The following is a 7,654-nucleotide window of genomic DNA, read 5'->3' on the forward strand; positions in this document are numbered from 1 at the left end:
TCTTGCACTGCACTTATGCATAGGATCTAAAGAAAAATCCAGATTGGGTTGGTTACTGGAGGGAGAAAGAAGTGCTGAAGGGCACAAGAAATACCAACCTGGAATTAATTTTCTGGAGCACAGTGTCATCTCACCTTTGCTGGTTTGGGAAGCTCAGCCCGTGCATACAAAATATGTGCACCTAGAGACTTGTGGTTCAGTTTTCCCTTTCCCCAGGCAGGAGCCCAGGCAAAGAGGCTGATGTAGAAGGGGACAGAGAGGCCCTTCTCTCCTCCACAGCTTTGATCCTGCCACAAAGGGGAAGATGGAGCTAATCTGTCATTAAGAATTTTTCAAGCTGGCTTGCTTGTACATAGCTGTGGTGGATTGACTCTGCTGGAGCAACAAAGTTCTCTAGCTTGGCCAGATTTCGTTCAGCAGCCAGAGAAGTCACCTAACATGTATTTTCGTTTGGGCTTTTTTTAAAACAAGAAGAACGAAATTAATTTTGCCAATGGAGCTATTGAAACAATGCAGATCCAGGAAAGGTAAGTAACCATACATTCATAGCCAGATTTACCAGACAATCAGACTTGAATGTTCCATGGCCTGGATTCTAACCGAGGTTCAAAGACTGCTGAAAATGAAGTACACAAGCTTTAGAAATGTCGTAACCAGACAACTATTTTTGAAGATGGAATTGATCATAGTCTCCTACACTGACTGATGGTGTATTTCTTTACATTTTGAGTATGATTTCAAGCATTTTTAATCCTTGTTAAAATGCAGTTACAGAATTAGATAGTAGGTATATATAGTTTTGTATAGAAAGTATGATTAAAAAACATATTCTGTGAATGAACTAGATTTTTCCCTTTCATTTCCACCAGAACTAAAAAAATTTTCTTAGCCAGATTTTGATGATAGGAAGGGTCATTAAATAATCATTTTTAGAGAGAAATATGAATTAATAAGAGTAAAAAGTAAGAAAGCTTATGTGCTTCAAATTGCCAAAGAGGTTTGTATGTAAACACCTTGCAGATACTTTTTTTAAAATTTTTATGATGTTGATTTTAGTTTATGATTTGTTAACCATCAAGATTTGGGGGAGATTAAATTTAGCATTTTTGTTGCACTGTTGTGTCAGGCAGTAATTTTAATTTCACAGCTTCCAAGTTTATGGAAATATCAAAATTAGATGCAAATTAAATCCACTAGAATTCTTAATTATCTTGTGAATATAATATCCATCTGTCCTACATATGTTTCTGAGTGGTAGGCTTCAGCAATTCTGATTACAAATATATATATATATATATATATATATATATATGCACATATACTATATACAAATAAACACATATGTATATTGAAACACAGGGACCAATGTAAAAATACAAAGTCATGTCATTTTTAGTTTAAAAGTAACCATAAAAGAGGCTTTCTTTCCCCTCTGAAAACTACATATGTGTGTATGTATGTATATATATATATATATATATATATATTACACAAAGATTATAGATATTTCTATAGATATTTCTGTTTTTCAATCAAGATTTAGAAGCAGCACTTTCAGCCCAGCAAATGTCATCTTTGTTTCTACTACCCTTTGATTTTAATAGATCTGACAAATACTTCCAGAATGAAAATAAGAATGTTTCATTTGAAGAAAATGTTGGCAGACAGCCACAATCTAAGGATGTAAACTAATTTTGCTCTTGTTTTTCTGCCAACAAACCCTTGGCCTCCACACAACCAAAGACTCAAGAGTCTTTCTGAAAATGGAAACTGGAGACATATTACCTCCCATCCCCAACTTGCTCCCCAACAAAATCCTTAACTAAAAAGATGAATCTCTAGTAAAACCAGTTTCCTCTGTTCTTGAGTTTACTGCATGTTCCAAGCTTCTTAAACAGGGATATGGTTCTCTGAATGGTAAGTTGTTTACAGATTTGCCTTAAAAGAAAATATGATAAATGAAAATCTGGGCCTATGCCAAAAATAGATTAGATGATTCTTCATTGTACAAAATAATTATAGTATTCTTCTGAATGAAAAGCTATCTTTGTACATTTTAAATCATATAATATTTACAAAAATTCTACTTACAACTTTTCAAAAATACATTGATTTCATAAAATATGACTGCTTCTGCTCCCTCCTCCACTCTCCTACCCAGGTTAAAGAAAATTAATTTGTCATCAATGAGGAAGTTTTCTCTAAAACAAGATACTCTAAAAAGAATGTTGAAGTTGCCCCCTCTTTCTATAATCAGAGATTAGATTAACATTAATTAAGTTGTGTAATGAAGAATGAATGCTTAATAAAATAGTTCTCAAAAACCACACTTTGAAGACCACTCTAAATAAGAATTCATAACTAAAGGAGAGGGGACAGAAAATCCAAACTAATTTGTTCTAGGGAACAGGTTGACTTGCTTATGTCTTAAGCCAGTGAACCTTAAAAAGGTAACAGGTAAAGAGATATTTCAGTTTTAGACCTGTGTGTGATGGCTATTGCCAATGCTATACTGTCAGTCAGAAACCCTGTCTCAGAGAGCAACAAAAATATGAGGGTATACCTTAGAACATACAGTTACTGGAAAAAGTTAGACTCACTATCATTCTACCCTGCTATTTCCTATAAAGGGGTTGTATATTCCAGCTAGTCATAAGATGGTGCATTATTTAATCAGGAGAGAGATGAGAAAAACAGAATTATCAGAGATACAATCTCTGCAAAGAAGAATTTGATTTAATTTAAGATGCAAAACTAAACTTTTTTTCTTATTTTTTCCATCTAATTTAAAACTGCCTTGAGGATAAGGAAGGTAGAGGTGGGACAGGGAATTGGATCACATTTATTATTTTATTAAGGCTCTATGTGCTCCACATTTCATCCTTGGGGCAACCTCTAAGAGCTCAGGGACAGAAGCAATGCCAACAGACAAATCCTGAGAGGTCTGCCAATTTCTGCCATTTACCACATTAACAAGTGTCTAGCATTTTTTAAAAATTGGAATGCTATAATGCCCTTGAGACTTAGAAAAGAATATGGAACTCTTGAGTTTATATCTATGATGTTTACCAAATTAATGTACGTACCCTTCTGGCTCAAGTCACAAGATTTCTTTTTCTCTCTTATTGACTAGTGAGGAATGGAGCATATACTTAAGCCTGAAAAGAAAGGCATATTGTTAAGGTAGGACTTGGCTGAGAGGTATTAGAAATGGATGGAGCTCCTTTTCACTAGCTTTCCAAACCTCTAAGGCTATAAATAACCTGGTTACTGCCCCAGCAGCTGGTCTAATAAATAGCCACAAGGAGAATAAAGTGAGAAGGTTATATCGTTTGAGGTGGGAGGAATAGGAAGGAAGCAAAATGAAAGTGATGAGCAGGAACAGGGAATAACTAGCTGAGAAGGCTGAGAAAAAAGGATGGTCCCTTGCTTCCATCTTCTCCCTTCATATCTACCTGTTTTCTCCTCCCTCTTCTGCTGTGGTTGTACTTCTGCCCAAGAGATGTGGCCAGTTGGTGGAAGGAGAAGGGAAGTGGAACTAAACTCTGAAGGCGCAAAATGGTTTTGAGTCATAGGACTTTTGGAGGCAGATTCCCTTTGATTTGGGAAGCATTACTCTAGGCCTTACCATCAGGACACTACTGAACTAGGCTGCCCTTGGACTGGGTCTGCTTAGTCCCCTCCTCCAAAGGTTGCCATCAAAGCTTCTCCTCAAGCTAGAATGGGAGAAGACATTAAAGATGATTTAAGTCAATGCTAAAGTTTTGTAGACAAGTCAACAGAGTCCCAGAAAGATGAAATTATTTGCCCAAGGTCACAGGGCCAGCAAGTGATAGAAGCAAACTTATCGTGGATTCTCAAGTTTCTTGACTCCTAGTTCAGTATTCTTTCCAATCTACTGCTCTGCTTCTTACACACTCAGGGGACCAACCCTAGTGGTTAGAAATGGGTTATGCTAGGCCTAAAAATTGTGTGGGATTCATTTTTAAGGGATCTGTGAGGGATTCATGTGCTGTCAATATTGTTCTCAAATTATTTCATGCCTTTCACTTTTTTTTTAGGCTTTTGCAAGGCAAACAGGGTTAAGTGACTTGCCCAAGGCCACACAGCTAGGTAATTATTAAGTGTCTGAGACTGGATTTGAACCTAGGTACTCCTGACTCCAAGGCTGGTGCTTTATCCACTACACCACCTAGCCACCCTTCACCTTTTTGAATAGAATATGTCCTATGAAGTAATATCCCAGATCTTAACTACTCAGGAACTTATCTATCAAGAAGGCAGTTGAGAACTTGATAAAACCCAGAAAAGACCTCTTAGCAGCCAAAATAGATGCCATAAAGCATAAACCTTCAAAGCTTTGTATGTTTGAAAGTGTTCCACACTTTCATGTTGTCTAACAAGCTTGGTTATCGGGTATATAAATCCTTGAAGAATAATGGCAGCTACAAATAGGAACACTGAGCAGCAAGAAATGACAATTGATAGCTCAGTAATCAAACCTTTATTGAGCACTTCTGAGACAGGCACTATATTAATGGCAAAAAGCAAAGGCAAAAGTAAACCAGTTTCTGCCCTCAAGGAGCTTATGTTCTAATAAGGAATACACCATGTAGACGTATAAAAATATGCAAGATAAACAAAATGGGCACAAGATAACGCTCAGGTAGATAGACTTTAATAGTTGAGGGGATGAGAAAAGGTAGAAGGTGGTTCTTGAACTATTTCTTAAATACCAGGATTCTAAAAGGCAGAGGTACAGAAAGAAAACACCCCAGACATGGGGAATAGCAAGTACAAAAGGAAATAGATGTAGCATCTTATGTAGAAACAGAAAATAGGTTAGTATGGATAGACCAAAGTGAATGGAGAGAAGAATTGTATCAGAAGATTGGAAGGATAGAAAGAGGTCAAGTGTGATTGAACATGAATAACCTATAAAAGATTACTTGCTGTCAGGGGCAGGTAGGTAGCTTAGTGGATAGAGCACCGGCCTTGGAGTCAGGAGGACCTGAGTTCAAATTTAGCCTCAGACACTTAATAATTACCTAGCTGTGTGGCCTTTGGCAAGCCACTTAACCCCATTGCCTTGCAAAAGAAACTTAAAAAAAAAAGTAATAAGAAAGTTTGGAAGAGGGTGGATTTGGTGGGAAAGATAGCAAATGCTTTTAGTTTGAGATCCCTACTGAATATGCAGTAGTCAGTTGGTGATGTTAGACAGGGTTCAAAAGAAAGATTGGATATAAGATATGGAAGTCATCTCCACAGGGGTGATAAATATATCCTTTGGAGCTATGAGTTTGGAGGAAAAAAGAAAAGAGGCTCCAGGACAGAACTTTGAGATATATCTGTAGTTAGTGGGCATGATAATTTAGCAAAGGAGATTGAGGAAGCATTAGATAGAAAGTTAAGAGAGGGTAGCATCAGGAAAGCCCCCACTGGAGTGTCCAAGAGAAGATGTTAGAAAACAGAGTTAAATGATAAGTCAAGAAGGATTAAGAAAAAGTCATGTGATTTGCCAATTAAGTGACCCCTGATGATTTTGGAAAGAGCAGTTTCAGTAGAGTAATGAAGTTCTCAGCAGGCATGCAAAGCCCATAGAAGAGAATGAGAGGAAAGTGGAGGTATAGAATATGTAGCTGAAAGGAGGGAAGACATGACAGCTAATGAGGATGAGGGGGAAAAGGTTTGGGTTTTTTTAGGTTTGGGGAGAGTTGGAAGCAGAGAAGGAACTAGTAAGCAAATAGAGAAATGTTCAAGATTAATCAGGTAAAAAAATTATAAAAAGATACAAGAACTCAAAAAAGCTGGATTAGTAGTAAAGAGAATCCTCTTTAGCCCTGGCCCTATGGACATCTCCAAATATATTCTGCAATGCCACTGAGATTCATAATGATGACCTTAGGTCATCAAGAAAAGATTGAATTAATAATAGTAGTAGTAGTTTTTATATAGTGCTTTTAAGGTTTGCAAAGTGCTTTGTTAATATTATGATATTCTAGCAGGTGGCTAGGTGGTGTAGTGGATAAAGCACCGGCCTTGGAGTCAGGAGTACCTGGGTTCAAATCTGGTCTCAGACACTTAATAATTACCTAGCTGTATGGCCTTGGGCAAGCCGCTTAACCCCGTTTGCCTTGCAAAAACTAAAAAAAAAAAAATTATGTTATTCTAACAACCCTGGAAGGTAGATACTATCATTATGCCCATTTTAAAGATGAAGAAATAGAGATAACAAAAGTGACTTGCCCAGTATCACTAGTAAATGTCTGAGAATGAATTTGAATTTAGGTTTTTCCTGACTCTAGGTTCAACATTCTATCTGCTATGCCACTTAGCTGCCACTATGATCAATAAACTCTGTTTAAGGAAGAAGGAAAATATTTTTTAAAAGATTTCCCTTCAGAATACACCTTCCTCACTTGCCATCATGGAGAATGCCAATGTGCTGGCCTAATATGTCAGCATTTTTTCAACAGAATGGCATTGTCCATATTGTAGAGCCAGAGAGCCTCCCTGGTGGAGAACATGAACTGAAAACTTGTCAGTATGTCACTGAGAAGGTCCTGGCTGCTGTCTACAAAGCTCTGAGTGCCCACCATGTCTATTTGGAAGGGACCTTACTGAAACCTAACATGGTCACCCCTGGACATGCCTGTACCCAGAAATACTCACATGAGGAGATTGCAGTGGCAACTGTAACTGCCCTTCAATGGACTGTGCCTCCTGCAGTCACTGGTGTCACCTTCCTGTCTGAGGGTCAGAGTGAGGAGGATGCCTCCATCAACCCCAATGCCATCAATACCTGCCCCTTGCATAAGCCATGAGCCCTGACCTTTTCTTATGGCTGGGCCCTTCAGGACTCCACTCTCAAAACCTGAGCTGGAAAAAGGAAAATGTCCAGGCTGCCCAAGAGGAATATATCAAACAGGCCATGGCTAACAGCCAAGCTGCTCAAGGCAAGTATATTCCAAGTGGAAAGTCAGGAGCTGCAGCCAGCGAGTCACTCTAACCATGCTTACTAAGGCCTTCCCACCTGAGTATGCCCTAACACTCCAGGCACCATCCCTTACAGTCCAGGAAGAGACTGAGATCCTAGAGCTTTGTTCTGACCTCTTCCATCACTTGTAACTTGTATGGTGAATCTAGTGACCCCTCCTCAGCCCACTTTCCAATAAACAACTAATAAGGAAAAAAAAAGATTTCCCTTCAAAATGTCAACAAAAGCATTTTAAGGTGCTTAAACTCTAATCTTTTCAAACAATTTAGCTTTCTAGAATAACTTATTTCCCAGGGGTTCCAGACTACTGAGGTGTTTTGTTGTTGTTTTTAATTCCACACAGCTGGACATTTCAAGCATCTATTAAGCATCTGTTATGGGCACTCATATACTTGAATTTAAATTTGCTTCAATTGAATCAAATAAATCTCTTATAATGGTTTCATGGTGTTTCAACAACCTCCAGGCAATAAATATAACTAGATTCAATAAAATGTTATTAAACAAAAAATGGATTAAATTCCATTTTACAGAAAGATGAACTGAGACCTAAATTGAAGCTTCTTATGCTCTCATTCAGAGGACCCATCTTGAAACACAAAGCTCTGGACCAGAATTAAGTCTTCAGTCTCTCCAAACACTGCATCCTGCACCCCA

The 7,654-nt window shown here is 37.9% G+C and overlaps 1 pseudogene; it reads left to right on the forward strand.

The window, feature by feature from the left end:
- The first annotated feature begins 4,438 nt into the window (after positions 1 to 4,438).
- LOC141495063 (fructose-bisphosphate aldolase A pseudogene) lies at positions 4,439 to 7,022 on the forward strand (annotated as a pseudogene).
- The last annotated feature ends 632 nt before the right edge of the window (positions 7,023 to 7,654 follow it).

Source organism: Macrotis lagotis, chromosome 8 (genome assembly GCF_037893015.1).
Source record: "Macrotis lagotis isolate mMagLag1 chromosome 8, bilby.v1.9.chrom.fasta, whole genome shotgun sequence".
NCBI lineage: Eukaryota > Metazoa > Chordata > Mammalia > Peramelemorphia > Peramelidae > Macrotis > Macrotis lagotis.